Raw genomic sequence first — 23,707 nt, 5'->3', positions numbered from 1 at the left:
CCTCCCGAAAACAAGAGAAAGGCTCCCACACGCCCTCCTCCCCGCACAGGTAAACTTTCTACTCCCACTTGCGGAGGCAGCGGGAGGGAAGGAGCACTCTGACAGGGAGGATCCAGGCGCGGATAAACCCTGGGAAGCCTGAGATATTTATAGAAGCACAGCCAGAATATGGCAGGAAAGGTGGCTCTCAACCCCTCGACGGGGAACCGCTCCTGGTTTTTAACAATAGACCGACAAAGCCCCCTCAGAAATGTGGGAAAGAGCCACTGGAAGGATGAAGGTGAGGGAGAGGGTGGGAGAGGCGCGCCCCTGCCGCAGGATGCTCCGGGGGCCTCAAGGGCCGGGGCCCCTGCCGCCGCCGCCCCGATCCTCGGCTCGCCCGGCAGCAGGCTGGGGGCGGCGGCCCCCCGCCTTCCTCCTCCTGCTAAGGGGTGAGCCCCTGGCTCTGCCGAGAGGAAGGGGGAGGTGGGTCGGGGGGGCTCAGGCGCGGGGATGACGGTGAGGATAAGGGTGGGGAGGGTCCGCCCCGGGGGGTGGCATGTGCGGCAGCTCGCCCCTGCCCCCTCTCTCGGCGGGGGGGCACAGCCCCACGCGCGCCGGGCGAAACGGCGTGGCGGGCACGGGCTGAGGCTTAAAATAACCCCGAGACGTTCAACACCTTGTGCCGGGCGCTGCCGGCGGGGCGCGGCGACCGAGGGCTCCCGCACCCCGCGGCGCTCCGCTCCCTTTGTCTTGCCACCATCTTACGGAAAGACTCACATGTCACGTTACGGTCGGGATGCACCGGTATCTCTCGCGTATCTACAGCCAAGCGGCACGATAGCCATTTTGCATCCCTCCCAAGTGGGCTGGGGAAGGGGCTGCCTGCGTGGGGACGCGGGGTGCAAGGCGCGGGGGTGGGGGGTGGGCGGCGGAAAGGGGCCACGATGCCTGCTGACAGCGCCAGGGGGACGGGGATAAATTAAAACCCGTGAAGTTGCCTGAATACAGCGCCTCGTAGGTTCAGGTTAAGTCTCTTGACGTGCTTGGACTTAAAATAGCCCTTTACCTCCACGCAAGCAGGCGCACTGGCCCCGGCGCTGGGCGGGCTCCTGCCGCGGTGCCAGGGGCGGCCCCGGCCCCCCCGGGGCCCCGGCCCCCGCGTTAGGCCGCTCACGATCGAGGGGCCGGCGTGGGTTTTAAGTAATGCACCACTCTTCTCTGCAACAAGCAGGTTTCTACGTACTGTTATTCCTAATGTGCTCTATTTTCACATCAAAGCATGACAAGGAGCCGCTGGACCAGTGAAAATAAAGAGGCAATTTGTGGGTGGATGGATGGATGGATGGATGGATGGATAAGAATTTTCATTTTCATTCCTTTCAAAAGCCGTGTGCCTCCTCCCGTGTTTCCCCCAACCCCACCTCGCCTGCCCACCCCAAAAAAGAATCACAAGAGACTTTCCCCTGGTTCTCAACACAGTAGGTAACTCAAACCATCCCTCTCACATTCTCTTCATGTCCTATTTGATAAACCAAAAGGGAATCAACATGTCTGGTAAAAAATGTTTCTTTTTTTTTTTTTTTTCCTTCTGTATCTGCTGCTGAGAGCAGCATCCCCAAATCTTTTGTTCTACTGTGCGTGGTCTTCCCTGGGCAAACCCATGTACCGAAATGAGCTGCCAGCAAAATCACAGAAACAGGAATTTCCCTACCTTGGTTAGTAGAAGCAGAACCTCTAGACGGACAGATCAAGGGAGAGAGCATGTTGGGAATGTCCAGTCTCCTCTTCTTGCTTGCATATCCACATAAGAAGAATAAGGGTCGGGGGGCAAATGTAGGGGAATGAGTTGAAAGAAAATCCTATTTGGCTTTAAAAAAAAATTAGAGGATTCTTTGTGGCAATCTTGCGTCTTGAAGTGGTGCAAATTCAAAAGCTGGAGAGAATCACTTCAGAGGATATTCAGCGCGAGAGGTGAGGATCATCAAATGCAGGTTCCAGAGTAAGCATTCCTTTTGCCTTTTTAATGATTATTCTTATAATTATTAATTTTTTTTTTCCCTGGAGCCCTAGTGGAGGAGGTTGTGTTTAAAGCAACTGGAGGTCGGTGCCGTTCTTCTGTGAAGCATGATTATCCTCAAAGCGTCCCCTTCCTGAAGGGAAAAATAAGCATCAATTTTGTATTAGAGGGGTCTGAAGGGGATAAAAACCGCTCCCCAACAAAGACATTAATATATTGAGAAAAAAGGGAGGCAAAACGCATTTCCTAACAGTGCACACAAGCGGAATAATAATTAAAAAAAATAATTAAAAAAAACAGCTGGCACGAGTCTATAAATAATTCAGATACGGGCTGACTACACCATTCCCGGGATAGGCATGCATACGAGACGGGAAAGCGGGCGCAATGTGAATCGCGGAGAGAAAGCGAGCCCCCCCCCCCGCCGCGGCCCCCTCCCCACGCACGCACAGCATTTCGCCCACCCCCGGGCCCAGCCCCCGGAGGGCTGGCGAGGGCCGTGCCCACCCCTCTGCAGTGCTGCCGGCACCGCTGCCCGCCCCGTGCGGCTCAATGGGCAGCGTGGGGCGCGCTCCGCGCAGCCGGGCGCACACACACGCACACGCACTGACACGGGGGGGGGCTCTCTCACCTGCGACGTGGCCGCTTTGCGCTCCCCTCCCCGCCCCCCATCGCCCCCGGGAACGCAACCCTTGGCTCTCTGAGGTTTGGGTTGGGCTCTTTTTTTTTTCCTAGGGGTGGATTCACAGCTGGGGGTCGCCCCCCCCCCCCCCTCCCGCCTCCAGCACACGCGGACAGGGTTTACAGCTATGCAGGCTTTTATTTAATGAAGTCGCAGGTATTTTTTCTTTTCCCCTCCCATCTCGCACGGAGAACAATTCACACTTACAGCTGTCATAAAATATAGACCCACATACATACCAACGAATCCTGCTTCAAGCACTCGGGCTGCTCTGAGCAGCTACTGCCCCCCTCTCTCCCTGCAAGGCTGATCCACCTCAGACATGCTCAACTTCTTCAGTCTCTTCTCTGATACTGCCAGGGTAGGAGATACGGGGAGGGGGAAGCGTTCAGAGCATCACCCTAAAAACACATTTAAAAAAAATCCTCTGCATTATAAAAGCTCCGGGAATGCTTCCCGGAGGTGGAGAAAGCACGGGAAGGTGAATTAATAAAGCAGCTTAATGATTAATAATAATGAAATATAGACGCGGAAAATGGTGGGAGGGGGGAAAGCAGGGCTCGGTGGTGGTGGGGAGGGGTGTGCGAGCGAGCAGCGGGGAAAACGCGGGGAGAGGCGGAGGAGGAGGAGGAGGAGGAGGAGAGACCGTGCAGGGAACGGGAGATCAACCCCTCCCCGATGCCGGAGGGGCAGGTCTCACTCAGCCTCCGACGCCCGGCGGGGGCGAAGGGGGAGCCGGTGCCCAGGCGCAGAGCCGCGGGCGGCACCGGTGCCCGCTGCCTGGCCGGCTCCGAGCCGCAGCCGCCGCCGGGGCCAGCACCGCGCAGCTCCGCGGGCAGCGCCCGGGGCTCCGGCGGTCCGGTCCCCCAGGACCGCGACCCGCGTGGTTGGAAGCGATGGAGAGAAGTAACGCTTGGAAAAAAAAATTAACAATAACCATAAAATAGTAATAATAAGAAGAAAGGAACAGGCGCCCAGCCAGCAGGCAGGCAGCAGAATTGGATCTGCAGAAAAGAAAGGAGCGAGAGCAGAGATACTGCTAATATCTAAATTGGATACTCCACAATTAAGTCCGGTGCTTTAATTGCTATTCTCAGAGCCCCCGGAAGCTAAGTAATGTGAAATCAGCCTGAACAGAAAGCGTTTGCACACTCCTCCCTGCCCACAGGCATCTGCACCCTTGCTATCCAGATTGCTCTCAGTGTTGCCCCTGGCAGTGGTCATAGATCCATCCATCCTGTGGTCACAGATCCATCCCTGTCCTCTCCCATGTCTGGGTTTAGCTCCGGGTGGCCTGAGCAGAGCAGAGAGTGCCCAACCTGCCCCCCTTCCCCCCGCCTCCCTGCCCCGCAGCCCTGCAAAGCAGCCCTAAGGTAAGTCTGCCCCAAACCAAGGCAAGCCAGAGAGGACAACAAGGCAGAGCCCCTCCAAGTGAACATGCCAAGTGCACCCTTCAGGATATGTAGTCACTCAAGGGTCACAAACACCCATGCTGCCACTGGCTGGGTCTTGGTAGAAGGTTTGGAAGGACTCAGTCAGGCCCTGGTGACCCCCATGAGACCAAAGCAATGAGGAAAGCCCTCCCCATGCTGCCCTTCCATCTACTCTTGTGCTGCAGGAAATCAGACCCCATGCCCAATGTCACGTGCTCTATTTCCGTACTGATGAGGGCTGCATCATCCAGCCTTTGCATCCCTCTCACTGAAATCTCCCTCCAAGGAAAACACAGTAGCTTGTACCTACCCAGGAATGCTCTGTGTCCAGGAGCAGAAAGGAAGATACCCCTCGAAAGACAGGCAGGGAGGGCTGGACCCCACATGCCGAAGAGTTGTGTTCCAGTGAGCAGCCAAAGCCCTCAGTGCTGGCCCTTTGATGCAAGTATGTATCTCCAGTGCAAAACTTGGATATGGCCAAGGTTCCTGAGGGAAGAAAGCCTCCTGAAAACACCACAGTAGCTCCAGACTCTCTTGCAACCCCAAGGGTCTGCCAGTTTGTATCTCAGAATCCATCCGCATGGTACAAACAGGGTTTGCGGGTTGGTAGGGGAGGTTATGGATGGCAACGTGACTGTAGCATCACATGCATGTATCAGTATGTCATGTGAAGACTGAATGAATTTCTGTGTCCATGTACAGTGGGTGTACAATGGTATTTCTCATGTAGCTGCAGTGACCATAAGCAGTACCAATCTGTGCTTGAGCTCCTTGCCAAAAGCAGACACCAAGATTTTAATTTCGAAAGCCAGGATCTTCCTGAGGGTGCTGGTAAGGTCTGTTCTGCTAGAAAGATTTTCCTAACATTTTTAGGCATGCTTAAAAAAAGTGACTGTGATCTTTTTCATTCTAATTTCAGTAAAAATGGAAGACATATTAGCCAAAGCCTGAAGTAATCTGAAATTATCTCAGAACAGTTGGAGGAAAGAAATGTAGAGTGATACTTACATACAGAAGTTGCTAATAGCTGAAGAGATTAGTCATTTGACTTTCCCATTCCTTTCACTGATAATAGAGATACAAGAATAGCAGATAGGATTGGGCCAAGGGATGTTTTTCCTTTCTGTATGGCAAGAAGGGATAAACTACGACTGTGCAGGTCCTCCTGCATTCTTCTGGATGAAACAAGTGAAGGAGCTTGAAAAAAAAGACAAAATGGTTTTCATGCAGCATATTACTTAGAAACACAAAATGGAGAATTAAGAAGTATCTTAGGAACAATTTCTGAAAAGGGGCCTATCAATCAGAAAAGAACAGCTGCAATTATTTAAAGCAAGTCAGCAATATTTAAGGTTATCATTTGCTGTGACCTTGAGACAAAGGAATTCATCAGCCACAGGTTTTCTTTCTAAAACTATACAACTCCACAATTCCACAGTACTTGGCAACCTGTGTTATTGGCTCACTTTTAAGGATAAGGCTAGTTGCTTTTCTACTTAAGAGATGTATATGTATACATTTTACATAAACAAATGTATATTTATAATTCTCTCTTAAATTTAAGTCATAAGGGCCAGGGTTCCTTTAGTGATAAAGGGCCTGAGTGTCCCGTTTGATACCTTTGGCAGAGAAAGGTAGTCCATTCTCTCTGACCAAAGAAATCAGGCTCAATCACAAGTTTGAAATTGGCCACACAAAAATGCCAGTTTCTTCAGAATTATCTTCTTGAGATTCTGAATAGCATCTAACCCCCAAATTACTTTTACATTAAGATGTAATATGTATTGTAAAAATGGGTGTGGAGGTAAGCTCCAAATAAAAATTGTTGCAAAATCTGCAGCAGCATAGTACTATGACAGGGTTTACTCTCACTAGCTGGGGTTGGCTTTTATTTCTCCTGCAATCAACTAAGATGAATGAACTGCATAAAATGAAACAAATAGCATCTCTGACGGGAAATTGGTTTTTCAAACATCTCTTCAATTCAAAAACACTTAAATGTTATTTGTAAGACAAATTGAGGGATTTATTTTAAATGTGTTCATGCTTACTATAAATTAAGGGCCATATTATTCTTGTCCTGCCTAAGATAAAAGAATGTGGATGAAAGTTCTTATATCAAAAGCAACCAGAGCTGGATGTGGCAGCGACAGTGTTGAAGAGGATGCAGAGCAGTAGAGCCATTCTGCCACCACAGAACACCATCTGCCAGCACTGACAGGGACTGAAGACCCTACAGTATCTTTAACCCTTAGTAAATGTCCTACTGACTTCATAGAATCAGAGCCCACTTCCAGTGCAGTATGTCCCAGGGTCTGTCTGCAGCTTAAAGGGAAAAGACTGGCAATTCATAGGTCATCTGCACAAACACAGATGCAGTTGCATCAGTGTAAGAAAAGCCATGTCTATGAAGAGCAATTCCTTATAATCAATTAAATGGATTAATTGCTCTGGATAATTCACACCATAAAAATGTTTTTCATAACAGCATTCCTTTGGGTGTTTGCATATGGGCTGCAGAGCATAGTAACCAAGTCTCTAGTTGCTTTTGTACAGTGCTCTGTGCCCTGTTCCACTCAGCCAACCTGATTATAATGTGGCCAAATACCTCTATGCCCATGTCATAGGTCTTTTCAACTATCAGAGATGCTGTTGGAAGTCCTGGTGTTCAAGTACTAGGTCTATGACATTTTTGGAAGATCACTATAACATTGGCCACACAGGTCCACAAGCAAGGATGCCATGTCTTGTTGTATAAAGAACAGCATGAAGAAATCTTATCAGATAATTAAGAAGAAAGCAGAGAAATAAGCACACAAACCTGATGGTGTCACAACCACCTGGCTGAAGGACTCAGCTGAACTTTGGCATGAAACCTTTTATCCTTTCTTTTGCATGTGGCTCAGGACAAAGAGATACTAAAGCACAACTGAGCCAGAAGCCACTGGAGGGGGGTTCTAGTCAGTCTCTTGCAAAGACACCTGGACACAAGGACACCACTCACTTTGCTGTCTTGGAGGACACTCATCCTGCCAGCAGCCCTGCAGAAAAGAATCGTGAGCACTGTTGCATTTGCTTTGAAGTGAAATACACGTTCTCTCAGCTGTCATGCCAGGACACTTAGCGGAGCCCTCATCATTGTACACTGCAACAATTGCAGCATCCCCTACTGTCTCTGCTGTGGTCAGTCTGTCCCCAGAAATCTTAAACAACTAACAGACTGGGGGTTTGTCATGCAGAATAAAAAAAAGTGTGAAGTAGATTAAAGTAGAAATAGCTTTCTCCGTGTCTTTATAGACTTGCTTTATTCTTTTGAGTATGGAATGTCAGGTTCACCGAAATTGGTTTTCCTAGATGGTCATTTATATATGAAATACATACACATTAAACTAAGAAACTCTGGAGTTCTTCCTTTCAAATGGAAATGTGTTATTTTTAAACTGCAAAAGCACAGACAAGATTTCAAACTGACACTGTCACTTTTTTAAGATGATATATGGCTCCTCTACCTAAAGCACACCCAGACTGAAGAACTCCGCAGTCAAAAGCCACTGCATTTAATAATAACTAGCAATTATTATCAGATACTGTATTGTATATCAGCAAAGCATGGTACAAACATTAGCTGTATATGTCATCCCTTCTCACATGCCATTCAGAAGCATGAAGGAAAGGTCCAAGCACTGCCTTGCACCACGCTGAGAAAGAAGCCTTTCTCCTCCACTTTTGGGGTGCAAAAGTATTCCAGTGGCTGCAGATTTTGTCCCACCTCGCTGGTCTTAACAAGGCATGGTTTCTTGACACACTTGAATGAATGGGAAACCATAGCCCTCCAGGCGGTTAACTCCTTCTTGTTCTAACCCTAATGAGACAAACAGATTATCTGGGTTTTTTTTCTAAAATCAACTTTCTGCTTGATGAAAACTTTATTGGTTCTCTCCAGATTTACAGTGATGACACTCTTCTCTTTGCTGAAGGAGCTGCAAAATGGATTAGGCAGATTGCCTTCATGGTTTAAAGGAAACTGGAAACCCGTTTTCAGTAAGAGATAAGGTGTAGCTTTTGCCAGCTTATCGTGATGAAAAGCTAAAAAAGAGTCTTCAAGAAAGTGTCTGCATTCACCTATTCTCCATGCAGGGCATACAGCAGCCAGGAAAATCACCCTTATGTCTGAAAGCTGTCTTCAATGTTCTAGCAGAGGATCCATCAGACCGTTCAAAACTAAATTAAAATCCCAAGGAGGAATAGGGGATTTAATTCTAGGATTAAGCTTTGAAGTTGCTCCCAGGAAATAAATTATTATTGGATGAGAACCAACACCCCAATTATCTAGTTTACTGCTCATGCTACTGAGAGCTGCTACATACACCCTCAGGGATCGGATACCATAGGTCTACCTAGCCAGTCTCATCTTAAACACAATATCCACAGAAAGGCTAAAGCTCAGCTAGTTGCATTCCAAGAAACTTAGCTTCTCAGTTCCAAATATTAACAGGGAAACTGTCCACTACAAAAATATAGGGCAATAAGATACAGTAACTTACACTCCCTGCTTTTCACCTTTTATCTTGCTTTGTTGTAGATAATAGAATAGTTAATAGCATGCTGGATTTTTGCTCTGTATGTTATAGTCAGGTCAAAGTACTACAGTATCAGTGCTACCACAAATAAGCACATTTCTTTTCCTTACACAGAAGGCCTGTATTCTAGTTCAGTAGCAGGCAAACCCTACTCCATTCAAATGGCATCTAGATGAAGCAGTGGGACATATTCAGCTTTTCACTTGCTATTCCACAGATTTCTTCAGGCTACCCTTAATATCTCACCTTCACCAAATTAAGCCTCAAATCCTTAATGCTTGTTCAATGGGACATTGCCACAACGCGAACCACCTCCTGTGGAAGGAATAAGTAAAGTTAAATAGCTCCAAGAATGATAAAAGGGTCTGGAGCAAAGAGGAATACAGACACCAGAGCTGATATTTCACTCAAACAAAATGCTACCAGTTAATCACTGCTATTATAAACTCGCTCAGAACATTAAGTTACTGCGGGTAAGAAAAAAATCCTTCCCTCTTAAAAATATACATGTCACCACTGAGGCAAAATCTGGCAGCAGCAGTGTACACAAAAATTTGGTTTTCTCCCAGATAATGCATTTTTTTTGTTTAAACACCTTATGACCTAAAAATACTGCCACCAGAGCATAACTGCTTTTTTCTTCCCAAGCACATGGTGGATACCTTTTCTTCATGGATTCCTTTCAGTCCTTAACACAGGGAAATGATGTATGCAAAGCAAAGATGAAATCCCACCCACCTCCCATGTCCTACTTCACCTGAAAGCTCTTTCAGAACTTTTGATACCATTTAACACACACACACATACATATGGAGTGGGGCATATCCAGCAAGTGGATTCACTTTAAGGGCAACGTGGCAAAGCAGAAGCACTGGTTAGTGTCACCAGCTGGGCTCCCTGCCGGCACAGCAGTTCTGAAAATCCATGTCGCTCACGACCTCCTAACAGACCCAGCTTTTTTCAGAAAAGTTCAGGGTCGATAACAGCACTGAGTCTCTCTCTGTTCCTCTCATTTCTCCTTCAGGTGAAGCAGATGGTATTGCAAATAACTCGCCAAGCGGGTGGGGGGGGGCGGGGGGGGGGGGGGAGAGATGGTAGTGAAGGAAAATATTACTCGTACTGACAAGGATTCTGAACAAGGAGCTGCATGACATTGGAAAAGTGGATCACTTTTCTAACACAGAGATGTGGGTCTGAAAGCATTCTTTGAAACAGAAGAATGATTTCACCAGTGAGCCAAAAGCCTGTGAGCTGGGGATGTTTCCACAAGGTTTGGGTTAGGTGCTCACTCCAGCATTTATTGTACATTTGTATTGACCATCTAATTTAAGACAAATGTTTTCTGTAGACACATTTTAAAGTGAAAAATTATCTCAGTTAGCATGCAGCTGCGGTCCCTGAGATAGCTCCTTGCCCAGGGGCAAACAGAAGAGAGACAATAATGAGCTTAAAAGTAGCTCTGAAAACCACTGTGCCCATGGTCAGTTGAGAGCCAGCAGGATCAGGGTCACCTGCTCCTATGTCCTTTTATTTAGTACTCTCATTATTTGAAAAGATGGGAAAGCATGTGCTAAACCTGAATATCCACAACTGGGTGGGGTGGGGGGTGGAGAATACCTACCCCCAGCAACTGAGGTTATCATGCTGCCCCATCACCACTACACCTTCCTGAAAAAAAGATACCTACCCTTGGCAAATTACTTTATGCACATCGAGATAGATTCCCTTTGCCTGAGCTGTTTCCAAGTGAGCCAGCTGACTCAATAGTTCAGCCCTGTAGCTGGAAGAAGCATTAAGATTTCTGTCAGACTGTTCTATATTCTAAAGAAAACTGCCACCTTCTTCTCTCCTTTACTTGGATATCCCCTTACTTAGACATCTAGGAAGAGGCAATAAGAAAAATACCCCTGGTACATCTCAGCTGCCTCTTTTAATCTACCATCAAATTGAAATAGAGGACATTTACCTCAACTGCTCTGAAGCCCAGCAGCCCATTTTTGCTCTCATGTTAGGTCTAACCCAAACTCAAGCCTCAGGCACACACTACCCACATAGTGTCTCATCCTGTGACTATATTTTTGCCACACATCAGCTGTAAACCTGATCCCAAGACCAGGCCTTACTCAAATATGAGTTCTCTTTCACCTCCACAGTGATTACAGACTCAACAGAACAAGGTCTAGCTGCAGCTGACCAGCCTCCATCCTCCAGCAAGCCTGCAAGGTTGCCCTTTCCCCTATGTGTTACTGCAGGGACACAAGTGCTGATTGTGTTTCTGTGGCCTGGCAGTAGGAATATGGAAAGTATGAACCCTTCTCATGCACAGGGTATGCCTTTTCCTCATCCCTTACCAAGTACTGAATTCAGAAAAGCACATGCTGTTCTGCCCATCTCTCCTCATCATCTCTAGAAAATGTCCACCTAGAGCTTTGGCCACACTCTGGCAACCTTCCCAGTCCAAGGACAGAGGCCGGGCATTAAAGCAAGGCAACATTTATTTGGAAGGACAGCTCAAAGCGGCTCACAGTGAAAATTTTGGCTTCCTCTGGCACTAGTAAATAGGTTTGCCTGAGAAGGGGGAAAACTGTGATTATATTCTGTGCTCTTTTCATGCCATTCCCCTGTATTTATGCTGTTGTGTTGTTTGGTTTTACAAGGCCATTTGTCCTTTGTTGTGCCCTTTAAACACAAGTACATAAAGCTCCTGCGGAGCTGTGGCTTGTTCCCCTAGCAAAGAGCAGCTGGGCATCTCTGCTCCAGCCCCTATGTCAGTCAGCAGTCAGTACTATGGGCTTGCCATGCTACCAGGCTTTCTTGTGCTGACAAAGGGTGAGCTGCAGGCTGTTGTGTCCTTGCTGATCATGTCCTTATTCTAGGTCAAGGGTAGCCATGTGTTTTCATGCTACCTGAAGGAGTTGTACATTTTTTCTTGTGAACTGATCTGTATCTCTCATGACTCAGCTTTCATAGACCCCCATCTTCTTGCCTTTGCCAGCTAACAGCTTTGTTGTCTGCAGAGGACAATGTCTCAGAGGCACAGATGGCACAAGGGACAGTCCATGACCTCATGAAGGAAAAGCATGGGGAAAAGGGAATATCACTAATGCCGCTTTTCCCACATACTTTTGTCTTCAGAACCATCAGAGGAGGTCTGTGTCTCAGTGATATTGTTCCTTGTGGCACACCCTGGGATGGTGAGAGAGGGAGAGAGATGCTTGGAGGGAGTAATGAGAATGGTGGAAGGAAGCAGTATTTTGCAAAGCCATTAATTGTTAGTTACAACTATGAATTATGTTATCACATTCCTTTCTGCCATGGACATACGTATTATCAAGAGGGGCCTTTACCTACCAGGAGTCACCCAATGCTGGTGGCTCTGTAGGGCTCAGCAAAGACAGGTTTGATTCCAGCAAATTCAGTGCTGATGGAATGGCTCCTTGTTGGCCTTGCTGTCTTGTGTTATCCACAACAGGCTACAGAAATGGCAGCAAACCTTGGGATGCTGTTTCAGTCACCAGCTGAACATACACATTACAGCAATTCAGCAGGAGCTGAAGGCCTAGTGCACTGTCTGTCATGGCCAGGCATGTTTGGAAACAAATATAAGAATTAAGGTAAGCTGCATCACTGGTAATACAGGCTGGTGATAGCGTACCAAAAAGTTTCTGCCCACAAGCAGAACCCACCCCCCACCCCCCCGACCTGGCCATAGTAAAAAAAACAACTTCTGAAGACGTAGACATCCAACATACATTCAACATTGCCTGTGTTGATGCCTACAGAGTGGGTTAAACATCCTATTCAACCATCCATCAGTTCCTACATTATAATGGCATAGGACCCCTTTTCATTCATTTGGTGAGCCATCATCTCAGGTTGATAGTTTGTAGAGCCACAGGTCCAGCACCTGGAGAACTCATTTTGAGTAAAACTATTGGTGCTCCCTCTGGGACACTACAAAGGTGTGCAGTGCCACAGGGCACACCATGAAGGGATAAAAAGTGTACAACATGACATTGCCTACCACTCCTATGACAACCTCAGTGATGAACTTTGCCTCAAACTAGTCTGCTACCCATTGACAGAAGCTGATAGCTGACCCTCTGCACCCTTGGCCTTAAAGGCTGTATGCTGATGGTCTGAGATGTGTGCAAGCTCCCAGCACAGCATGTCAGAAGATCTTCATATGTAGAAAAGTCCCCTGTATGCACTGCTGCTGACCTTCCCAGAGGCAGAGAACAGCATGGTCCTATGGAATATTGGTCCCTGTCTCCCAGAACTGATGCTCTACAGCAGAGGGGCAGGGATCAGCCAGTCAGTTGCAGTCAGGCAAAAATCTAAATAGCTCCCCAAAAACGATGGGGTCAGAACTGCTTTTTCTCTGTTTCCAGATATACCGAGTCCCAGAGTTGAAGACAGATATGATCTTGAAAAGGCCTTGCTCCTGATTCAGGTCCTCACAAGAAGAAAAGCCAGCAACCCACATACGTAAGTTCCCTGACAAAAAACATGCAATAGAAGATGATGGGGGTCATGATGGTCATCAGATGCCTAGGTGCACGCATCCAGGCAATGCAAAGTTAGGGGATATGTTTAAGCTCTTCTCTGTTCCTCAGGTGATTTCTAGTGTCTCCCTCAACCTTTATTGCCAAAAATACAAACTGAGTGTTTTTCCTTTCCAAGCATACTAAGGAAAGACTAAGGGACTGTAACTGCCAAAGAGAAAGTTTGGCTTCAACTGCCATTGTTCCAAACACATAAGTCTCCAAAGAAAGAATGAGGAGGACTGCGCAAGCCACTGCAAGAATTCCCATCTGAAATGGCCATATTTGGTATAAGGCACTAGACCCAAGTGGACCATTCTGGTCACCAGGAGCTGGAGGCAGGCTGGTGTTGAGTAAGTCTCTGCTACACAAGATACCACCACTTTGCAACCCAGCGCTCTGAAAGGACAGCTTTTCTGAGAGGAACTGGGGCACTTGAACACAATGCTGACACGGAGCAGTTAGGTATCACCTGGCTTCAGGGCTAACTGGTAAGGCAGCCATGGAAATTGTAAGCAAGGAAACTGGCTATTACCATCTGCTTCTACAGGACTTTGGGAAACAAGTCCTTAGGTACACCAGCTGTAAATAAATGAGCTTTTATACAGGATACACTGAGTTGTACAGTCTCTTTGCTTAGTGGAAACAGCATGGCAAGACCACTGATGCTGGCTAACTTCCAAGGCTACAGAACAGTGACACCAGTCTGGTGACAGCCTCATCCCCCCCAAACTGTCACCAGGATCTGCATTACTGTGCAGCTACCAGCAGCTGTAGCTTAGCTGAATAGAACTGAAATAACTCATCACACAATCTCAGGTGATAATGGTAGGCCTCAAGCTCTAAGATTGCAAGCATCTAGCGTATGTACGGATATACATGTCCCCTGGAGCTACTGCTCAAAAGACCGATTTCAGAGTTTTCATCACAAAGCACTGGCTCCTTAAAAATCTGTTATTTCTTTTGAAGTCCAACAGAGGTCAGAACTGCTTGGTGGCTCAGTGTGCTGCAATGAAAGGAGTGTAATCTCCTTCAAGGAGGCAAAGAGAACAATTGGCTTCACTATTAACTACGTATCTGAGTGTCACTGCACATTTTTCTTTTCAAACTTCTGATGGCCGCAGAGGTTGGAAACTGCAGAGGTGTTGTATTGACCTGAAGTGCTTGGCTCTGTGGGTGTCTTACAGTGCAGTGGCAGAGGAACAGCACCACTCCTCACCATCAGGAAATCGTGGGATTATAGGATAATTCCTGAGGGACCTTAGGAGGCTCTAGTCCAACCTCCTGGTCCAAACAGGGTCAGCTGTGAGATCAGATCAGATTGCTCAGGGCTTTAACCAGCTGGGTCTTGAAAATATTTGAGGACAGCAACTACACAGGCTATCTGGGCAACATGTCCCATTGCTTTCCTGTCCTCAGTCAACTTCTGCAGGAGTATAGAAGTATGCTCTGCAGGATTTTTGAGCCCTAATTTCTGAGAAAGTCCAAGTTGGCTAGAAAGACTACAGCCCTCATGTTTACCAGTGTGCCTTCACAAGGTCATGAGGAGACATGCTCCAGGGTTCCCACACCCTCATGCCCCATATACCTTTTCAAAACCTCAGTCATATCAAGACAGGGTACCCAGCCATCTTCCTTGTCAGCTGCTCTGCTGACATCCCTGTACAGCATCAAGATGCTCACCAGCTCCCTAGCCCCTCCAAAACCATGAAGGACTACACTGACAGCCATAACCAGACCCAGTACTTGCTCCACCACAAAGCCCTGAGCAAAACACCCGCAAGTGTGGGCCACTGTGGTTATTGTACTTAGCCTCCTCCCATACATAGATCCCCCTTCCCTTCCCAGTAGCCATGTCCTCCAAAGTGCCCCCTCCTCAGATATCACCCACTGAACTGGGTTGCCAAGCAACACAAATCCTCCAAGCAACCAACCACAACCAACACAAATCCTCCAAGCAACTGACCATGGCAGATTGCAGCAACCATCACAGATAAACTCAAAAGCTAGTGGGCTTGCTGCCATTTTGTCTCTCAGCAGCTCTTCCACCCAACTAGCCATAACTAGGATCTACTCGAGCCCATCCTCTTCCTTCCTCAACCAAGAGCACCAGCCTGGACACTCATGTCATTGTCAAGCAGCCAATATGCCCACAACCGATCAACACACGCTCACAGCACACACAAGCACAGAAGCCAAGGAAGTCCAAAAGGAATGGCCTTCATACAGGCACCAAGCACTTCCCTGTCTTGCATGAATCACCAGTCTTCTGTCTTACTTCTTCTCTCTTTCCCCTAGCCTTGGTTGTCACACACTGCAGGCGGTCAGGACACCGCTCACGCATCATCCACACAGAGCTACCCCATCTCTAGAGGGCATGGTGACCAGCCTGCCCTGCACACATGCAGAAGACTCATGAGGGCTACTTGGGATAGCATCCATATATGCCACCCAGGCCTTATACTTACACCTCCACCCTTACGTCCACCTATCCCCCATTCACTCCCTGGCCTCTCCACATCCTGACAGCTGCCATAGACTGTCCTCCTGTATGTCCAGAGCCAGGGCTGGGACCCAAGGAAGCGGCTTAGCACTAGTCCAAGCCTAGCCCTGTCTCTCTTCCCTTCCCATAACCATACTATATCAAAGGTCAGCTCCCCCACATCATACCAAGACACATGATCCAAGCATCCACTACCTGTTTCATGTTTCCTTCCCCTCAACAGGGCTGTTGCAATGCATGGAGTGTTTCCTCCAGCCTTACCCTAATCTTTCAAAGAGCAGCAAAACAGGTGTTTCTGCCTTCAAAAACACCTGGTCCTTGCAGATCCTCAGCAGATGCAATGGCATGATCATCCTGTAGAGGAGAATGGTTCAACCAGACCCCTCAACCACAAGGCAGTCAGACCCCAGTTTCTCTTTGGCACTTTTGGAACAAGCTCCCCAGGGGATGTAAACCATGATGGCAGGAGACAAACACACAACAGCAAGATCCACAAGTAACTATTTGCTGCAGCGCCTCCCTGCTTTTTCTTCCATCTGTCTCTTGTGCTTTTCTTAAGGAGGCAGTCACAGCACCTCCTGGGACCAGCACCAGTGACTCCCAAACACCAAATCCCTTGTCTAACCATCACTTAGCTTCCTATACAAAAAAGCTGGAGACAGAAGGTCCTGTCTGTGCTTCACTGTCCTGGAGTTTTCAAGCAGATACTGTGAGCAAGTAGAGGCAGTAAACTCTTGGAAGGCATGCATGGCACTCAAGAGAAATTGTATGCTTGTCCCTGCTGCCTGCAATCAGTCAAGTTCAGAGGATGTGGAGATCTCAGGGTGAGTCAAGTGCTGCCTGTACTCAGCACAGCCTGAGAAAGATGCTGCCCAGGCTGCCTTGGGCAATCTCAGAAATCACTCCAGGAGAAGACAGAGATCAGGGGCTCACATGCCGGCACCATTTCTCTGGTATATGTGGTGTACAAGGGCAGCCCAGATAGATAAAGGACTTTTAAGACACACTGTTTTTACCAGGTGTATCACCATTAGGAGCTGGAAGCACCACCATGGTTTGCTCCAAGTTGACTGTCTAAGGACAGGAGACTTAGAGGAAGGCTCTATCCAGTTCAAGGCTGCAAACTCTGAGCACCAGGCACAGTTTTAAAAGGAGCTTTTCAGGAGGGCCAGGACAGAATGGTCTTTTCTTGGAATTATTTGTCATTTACTTCCTATCACATCACAAATAGCCCAAGTCCCAAACTCCACTAGGAAGACAAAGATCTGCCTGTCTCAAGTATTAAGTGGCACCTGCAAAACCAGGGAGGGCAATGAGGTTGCAAAAAGACCAGTTTCTTACCCATAGACAGAAGCAATGAAAGCAAAGGTGTTTCAACCTAATCAAGACGTTGCTTCTTTCCAATGCATATTGCATTGTGTCCTGACTGAGGGACTTAGGGAAAGGCCTTCATCCCCAGACTGAGTGCTAGGCTTTACAGGGCTTGTCTGCACTACTCCGTGATATAGTACACTGACATTAAAGAATCTTAATTGTGACATATAATGTCATGATGCTAATGTGGCATTGCCTTGCCATTAATCAGCCCAGGTGCTGATATGGATTCTGGATTTGGTCTGTCCAGCCAGACCTAGCTTACATATATCCACCTCCATTTCCATTGGCTGTACAGACATCCCCTTGTAAGAATAATTTTAACCAAAGCAGACTGAAAGGGTTCAGATTAAGTAAATCAATTCTTCCACATAAAGGCTCTGCATAGACTTATTTAAATTGATAACTGAACCAACCTGGATTAAACTAGTGCAAATTTGGGTATAGACAAGGCTTTCTTTTTCTTATTAAAATCATTAACTAATCCAAGTTTTGATTGCATGGTAACAAATGTGAATCCTCAGTCCAGTCTTCTAGTGTCTGTGTCTCCATCTGACCTCAAATAAAACACGTGGAAGAGCTCAGCACACTCCTGATCCTACCCTCAGAATTCATATTTAGTGGGTTCTCACCTGAACCCCAAAGGACCCAGTAAGATTGCTGCTTTTTCCCTAAAAGTAATTTTATGGAAGGATCTATACAACCATTCCTCACAGAGGAATTTGAGCAAGGCTCACTTTTACAGAGAAGCTATGATTTCTGAAGAAGCAGAAGTTAACCAGATCATTGTGTTCCAGCACCTCATCTATGGGCCCTATATAGGGATGATGGTATTATCCTATTTTTCTTTCCCAGCTAGTTAATAGGAAATCCCCTTTCAAAGGCAATTTCCATTTTAAATCACCCACATTAAGAGAGACATGTTTAATACCAATAAATCCGCTTTCTTAAAAGAAACAGAGAAGCCAGGCTCATCAGCTGACTAAATCCTTTCTCCCCACCCCCGTTCCTGCCTTGCAATCTGTAGATCTTGCAGGAGGGCAACCCAAGACAGCTGTAGTTAGCTAGCTACACTTCTAAGCACTAAGCTGCTCCTTGCTTTGTATTCACTCCATGCCAAACCAAGGTCACAGGGACAGGAGGAGCTAAAAGACTTTTCTTGCTGTAATGGAGCAGGAGTCTCAGCCAGAGATACTCAAAGGCTGGGTTTCCACACATGTCCCATGGGAGCCTCTCCCTACACCAGTCTCCCACTGCAAGTCATTGTGGGGTGAGACTATCTAAAGGCTTTGCAGGTGAAATTACTTTCTCTCCTCAAAGCTTCTTTTAGCACACCTAGGAGAACAGCCACTGACTCCCAGCCCCGGGATCCCTGTGCCCAAAAACACGTGCCCTGAGGGCTCCTCCCCTGCTGTGGGGACCCTACTCCATCCTCACCATCACTTTCCCTTTCCAGAGGGATTACTAGCCTCACCCCTCTTGCAGACAGTTTTACTACACCTTTGGCAGAGAAGCAGATAGCAGCCTTTCCAAGACTCTTGTGTGCCTAAAGCAGCAGCCAGCAGTGTGGGCAATGCTAAGGCAATGCTCTATCAGAAGCCAGAGGAGGGTGACCTGGAAGGACCCCTCAAGGTCGGGACTGCACCAGCATCAGCGCAGTGGCACAGGTACCTCACTTGCCTGACAGGAAGAGACACAGCTGACTAATGGGGGAGAACGAGGAGCTCTGAAACCTGAATAAACTCCCTCCTGCTTCCCACTGATGTAACAAGGATCAGGTGCAGTAACTACAAAGAGAAGGCTTCAGTTCAGCAGAAAACCTTGGCCTGGCTGCCCTTAGGGCTGACAAAAACAGACCCAAAGTCACCCATCTGATATTCCCTTGCCTCATCATGCAGCTCCAGTAGCCAGACCTTCTTTTGGCAAGTTCAATGCTGTGTGCCTGCAATGGTGTCTCCTGGGAGAGAACAACCAGCTCCCTTCATTGAGCTGAGATCATGACACAGCAGTAGGAATCCTGAAAATTACTTTGAAATCTACCTAAAGCACATGTTGGAGATGAACTATAATGCATGATATGCCTTTTCCAGTTGAAAACCTGAACACCTTTTTGGCAAAACAATTCTTGTTTGACAGCAAATGGGACCATTTGCTCTGACACATCCCTCTTCCCCTAAGTACCTGGGTTCCAGCCCTGCAAGCACCCCTATAGGTAAGCATAGTTATACATATGCATGCCAGAAACAGCATGGCCATCAGGAAGTACTTACATGTGTACATGTATAAGGTAGGGCCTGTCAGAGCAGGAGACTGAACCCAGTGTCCTAAGAGGTCCCTTCAGTGGTGTCTCAGCCCTGCAGCAGGACCCTTACAACCAGATCCTTCCCTTCCAGAAGCACTGCTCAAACAAAGCCTGTTGACAGAGGAACATTTCAAAAAGAAGCTTCTTTCTTTAAGGAGCCTAAAGGTAAGAACACGGGAATCTTATTTTGTGCTTTATTGTTTAAAGAACCTTGGCCTCATTTTGCTCCGTGGATTTGCTCCATGGCTGACTGGGCACCACTCAGCAGCAAGGACAGCTCTTCCGCTGTGGGAAACCGCCCTGCCTTTACTGGAGCAGGAAGCCATCCTCCTCCTCCTCCCTCACAGCGCTCTTTCCAGTCTAGATAGCATGGATAATTATAACTGTTTCCATGCTCTGCTTAACCAAAGTAGTATTTCTTAAACATTCCATAACCACAGACACAAGCACTTTGCTTTCAATCTTGCACTTGTTTTCCACCTGATACTGAGATCCATTTCTTGATCTGAGAGTGAATAAATCTTAAAAAAAAAAAAATAAATAAAATCCTGTAGTCAATGGTGAGAAAGGGGAAGGGAAAAAACATGAGTTGGGAGAGCTTCATGGCTTACTGCTCTGCAACTTGTCATAATAGGTCATAGTGTTTAGGTTACATTACAACACAAGACCTATGATACGTAGACCAGCATAAAGCATACAAAGATTAATATAAAATTTATAGAACAACTTGTTTTAAACACTGCTGCTAGGAAAAAAAAGTTAAGAAAAATTACAGGGAGAAGGAGAACACAGTCCTCATTTTCTGTAATTTCGAGATCATTTGAGCCTGTTCAGTGGACAAAACATCTTGCTTGATCAAAATTTTTTGCTTTTTAAAAAAAAGATTAATTAGTATCCTAAGTAACTTCAGCCATGCCCCAGGGCAGAGTTAGGTGCGCGCTAGAATGTTCCTATCTGTCTGTATCTGCACTGAACTGTTAAGCAGATGCTCACTGAGGAGAAAATAGACTGCAATAAACTGGCACTGACACAGATCTGAATCACTGGAACTGCCATAGAGATAAAATTCATTTAAGAAATGTGGTTTCCATTTTCTTTTAATAAAAAGCTATCAAAACATTAAAAAATATCTACTATTTCAAATAGCACACTACACACATAAGTAAGAGAAGGAACTGAGACTTCATTTCATTGATGTAAAATGTGAATACATCGCAATAATTTGGCTCTACCATGAGGTCCAGTAAAGTCCCTTCTCATAGCAGGGAGAAGATCCTGTCCTTATCTACACAACTGACTAATACTCAAGGTCTGGTCCATTTTAGAAGCTGTAGTCTATAGATGGGGCTCCCCATGGAGCCCAGTACAAGAACTACACAAGGGAAAGAAGAGAGCATGCAGTGCAATACACCTAAGCGAAGATCTCTATGCTATGGTGATAGCAAAATGTCCTTCCCTCCCTCCATGAATCTGCTCTTTGGTCTTACTCTCAGCACTTTATCCCAGCCATTATGCAGTGTGAGCCAATATAACCACTTTAGCATTGCTCTTCCCAGAGTGGGGCAAGACCCTAAAGCACTGTATTCTTTGATCCTGGTGCAACTTCCTCCAAGTTGTGCCCCAGCTGCTTCAACAGCAAGAAATGAAAAAGCTTCTGTCCTGTGCAATAAGCAGTCATGACAAAACCCCAAAGTTACATAAATAAGTTTCTTTCGTGATCCTGAGAAGAGCAATTATTTTGCCAAATCAACCTGCCTCCAAATCAAGCCTTTTGTCTTGTACTCTAGGAAGATTTAAGAAGATGAATTTGAAGTACCCTTGGTACTTGAATGAGATCAGAAGCAGGAGTGGAAAGCTACATGCCTCTGCATCCTCTCCAATAACCTCTGTAAGAGAGGCTGACAGCTCCTGAGCTTGTGATTAGTCATCACACCAGCCTTCTAGACATATGTAAAACCTGGGCAGATCCAGCACCCTAAATGCCTGACATTATGGACTGAAGAAAAAAATAAGCCATGCCAGCCTAACTGGTGATCAGGTCTTTTTTAACAATGTGAATGAAGATCACCATGGATACTGTAAGTCACTGCACGCTTTCCACTCTAAAGTAAAACAAGGAAAATCTGAAAAGAATTTTAAATTCCATTTTTACTGGCTATGATCCCCACACACTCTACCTTGCATATTTCTTCTGCAAACATTCAGTATCACAGTGTCCTCCTGTACTTGTTGTCCCAGGATGAGACACCTTTCGCCACCCTGCTGTGGGAAAAACATGGTCCAAGGTAGAGTATCTTCCATGTCACTGCAGAAAGTTTTCAGGTCACTAGCATAGAAGGACAGCGATTCAGAATTAGCAAAACCATCAAGATTAGCAGAAAGTTAGTAGGAAGCTCAGTTATACTGAGGTTTCGGTCTCCAGGAAGAAGCCAAGCAGCTATTTTGGTACCTGAACATTCTTGCACTGGCTTAAGGAAAGCCAAAGAAATACCAGTGCTTCTTCCAATAATGCCTTGAAAAATACTTGTGATGAAGAAAAGGTAAGTACAGCGTTTTGGGGAGGTTACCGAGACAAGACTCAGGCATCTTCCAGGGCCTCTATTTTCCTTCAGGCTCTCACAGAACAGAAGGAACAAGCTGCTCCACAAGGAAAAGCAAGAAAAGCGGGGACTGCAGGACCATACTGTCACTAACACAGGCACAGCCCCACAGCACCTGAGCAAGGCCAGTACAGCAATCACCCAACAACCACAAATCAAGCCTGAGGTTAGTCCAGGAAACCCAACCAGATCCACAAAAGCTGAGAGCAGACTTGCTCACTGCACAACTCAGACACAGAGCAAGGCTGAGGCTATATAGTGCTCCCAGGCCAAGGAGCAGGGTGGGTGCATGGGTGGGCGTCCCAGGTGAGGCTGTTCAGGGCAACTGCAGCCCACCAGGGCACTGGGACTTGGCAGCAGCTCACTTCAGGCACTAGGCAATGCTCAGTGTCTCCATTTCCCATGTATGGACCGTGAGTCAGCTTCCATGGCTGCTGCTCTGAGTTTTTCACCTAGCAACAAGACAGACGGACGGATGGGGGATGTTAGGAGAGACATTGAAGCAGAATGAGATGAGAAAGACAGAAACTGAATTGTCAGGGAGATTAAGGGGTGGGTGTGGTGCCTGAAGCTGCTTGAGTTTCTAAAGGACAAAGTCTGCAGGTAGCAGAGGCCCTTCTGCTCTTTAGCCTTCCTGGGAAAATATGACAACCTCTCACGGGGTGAGGGACACATCCAGCTCTCTCGAGCCACACCACAGGTCAGCAGGCTCCTGTGCTTTGACCTGTGTGTCAGAAGCTCTGCGCCAGCTTGGCTGTGACCAAAAGGCTTTGCCGTCTGCGGTGCATGAGCTACCCTGAAACTGCCTCTGACCAGGCATGCAATACTCCATCAAAGGGTAGCCATGCAGCAGTCCTCCCCATGCCACCGAGGTACAGCAAATGAGCCCCACCATAGCCGATTTTCAGCTGGCTGAACTGAAGCAGCTGGGAGGACTGAAAAGTGTGACAGCAAATGCTGCCCAGGGAATAACCACTGTCAGGGGCCAGAGCCCTGTACCCTCTTCCATGCTGCAGCCTGCGGTGAATGAAGAGACGGGACAGACGCAGCTTGATGCAAGCAAATGTCAATTTATTGTACAGAAGCACGAGGTTTTATACACTTTCAGAAGCTGCGCGTTTTAAACTAATTGGTTCTTGAAGCTAAGCCTTGCATACTAGAGGCAATCCCCGATTGGTGGTTAACTACCAGCAATTAACAGCAAGGTGTTACCTTTCCTTGGCGCCATCCGTCTCCCACTCCCCTGTGCTCTGTAAACACGTCTCATCATGTTAATTGTTGTGTCTATTCACACTCCTTGTCCTCCCAGGGTTCGTGACCTACAAGCTCGAGCACATTCCCCTCAGCTAACCGATTGCCATGCATGGTCCTAGTTTGCAGACCGCTCCTGCATCTCCCCCTTCCTGTTGCACAAAAAGAACCTTTGAAACCGAACGAGTAAAAACAAGGTATAAGTAATAGGACAAATAAAAAAGCAACTAAGACATATTATCAGTGTCAAAATAACCCACTGTCTCTGTTCCGTACAATTTTACAATTTCACCTTTTTGTTTTTGAACAGCTAGTACCAGGTTTGCCATGTTCTGCAGGGCCCTTGCAAACATGACAGCAACCAAGGTAATAGCAAACAAACAATACTGCCAATTGAGTGAATGAATGCCAAAAAGGCTGAAAATTTCTCAGATTTTGA

General features: G+C 46.9%; 1 protein-coding gene across 1 annotated transcript in view; it reads right to left on the bottom strand.

Annotated features, from left to right (window-relative positions):
- Positions 1-23,029, bottom strand: part of GRIN2B (glutamate ionotropic receptor NMDA type subunit 2B) — a 262,368-nt gene extending 239,339 nt beyond the window's left edge. The window contains exons 1-2 of the mRNA XM_080393094.1: positions 2,921-23,029; positions 1,694-2,132 (exon numbers count right to left, since the gene is read on the bottom strand). The gene's annotated coding sequence lies outside the window, so the exon portion shown is untranslated. The remainder of the gene's footprint in view (positions 1-1,693; positions 2,133-2,920) is intronic.
- Positions 23,030-23,707: the final 678 nt, after the last annotated feature.

This window comes from Falco punctatus (genome assembly GCF_963210335.1).
Source record: "Falco punctatus genome assembly, chromosome: 6".
In the NCBI taxonomy this organism is placed as follows: Eukaryota; Metazoa; Chordata; class Aves; order Falconiformes; family Falconidae; genus Falco; species Falco punctatus.
Note: the sequence above shows the minus strand (reverse complement) of the source record. Positions and strands in the feature narration are given on the sequence as shown.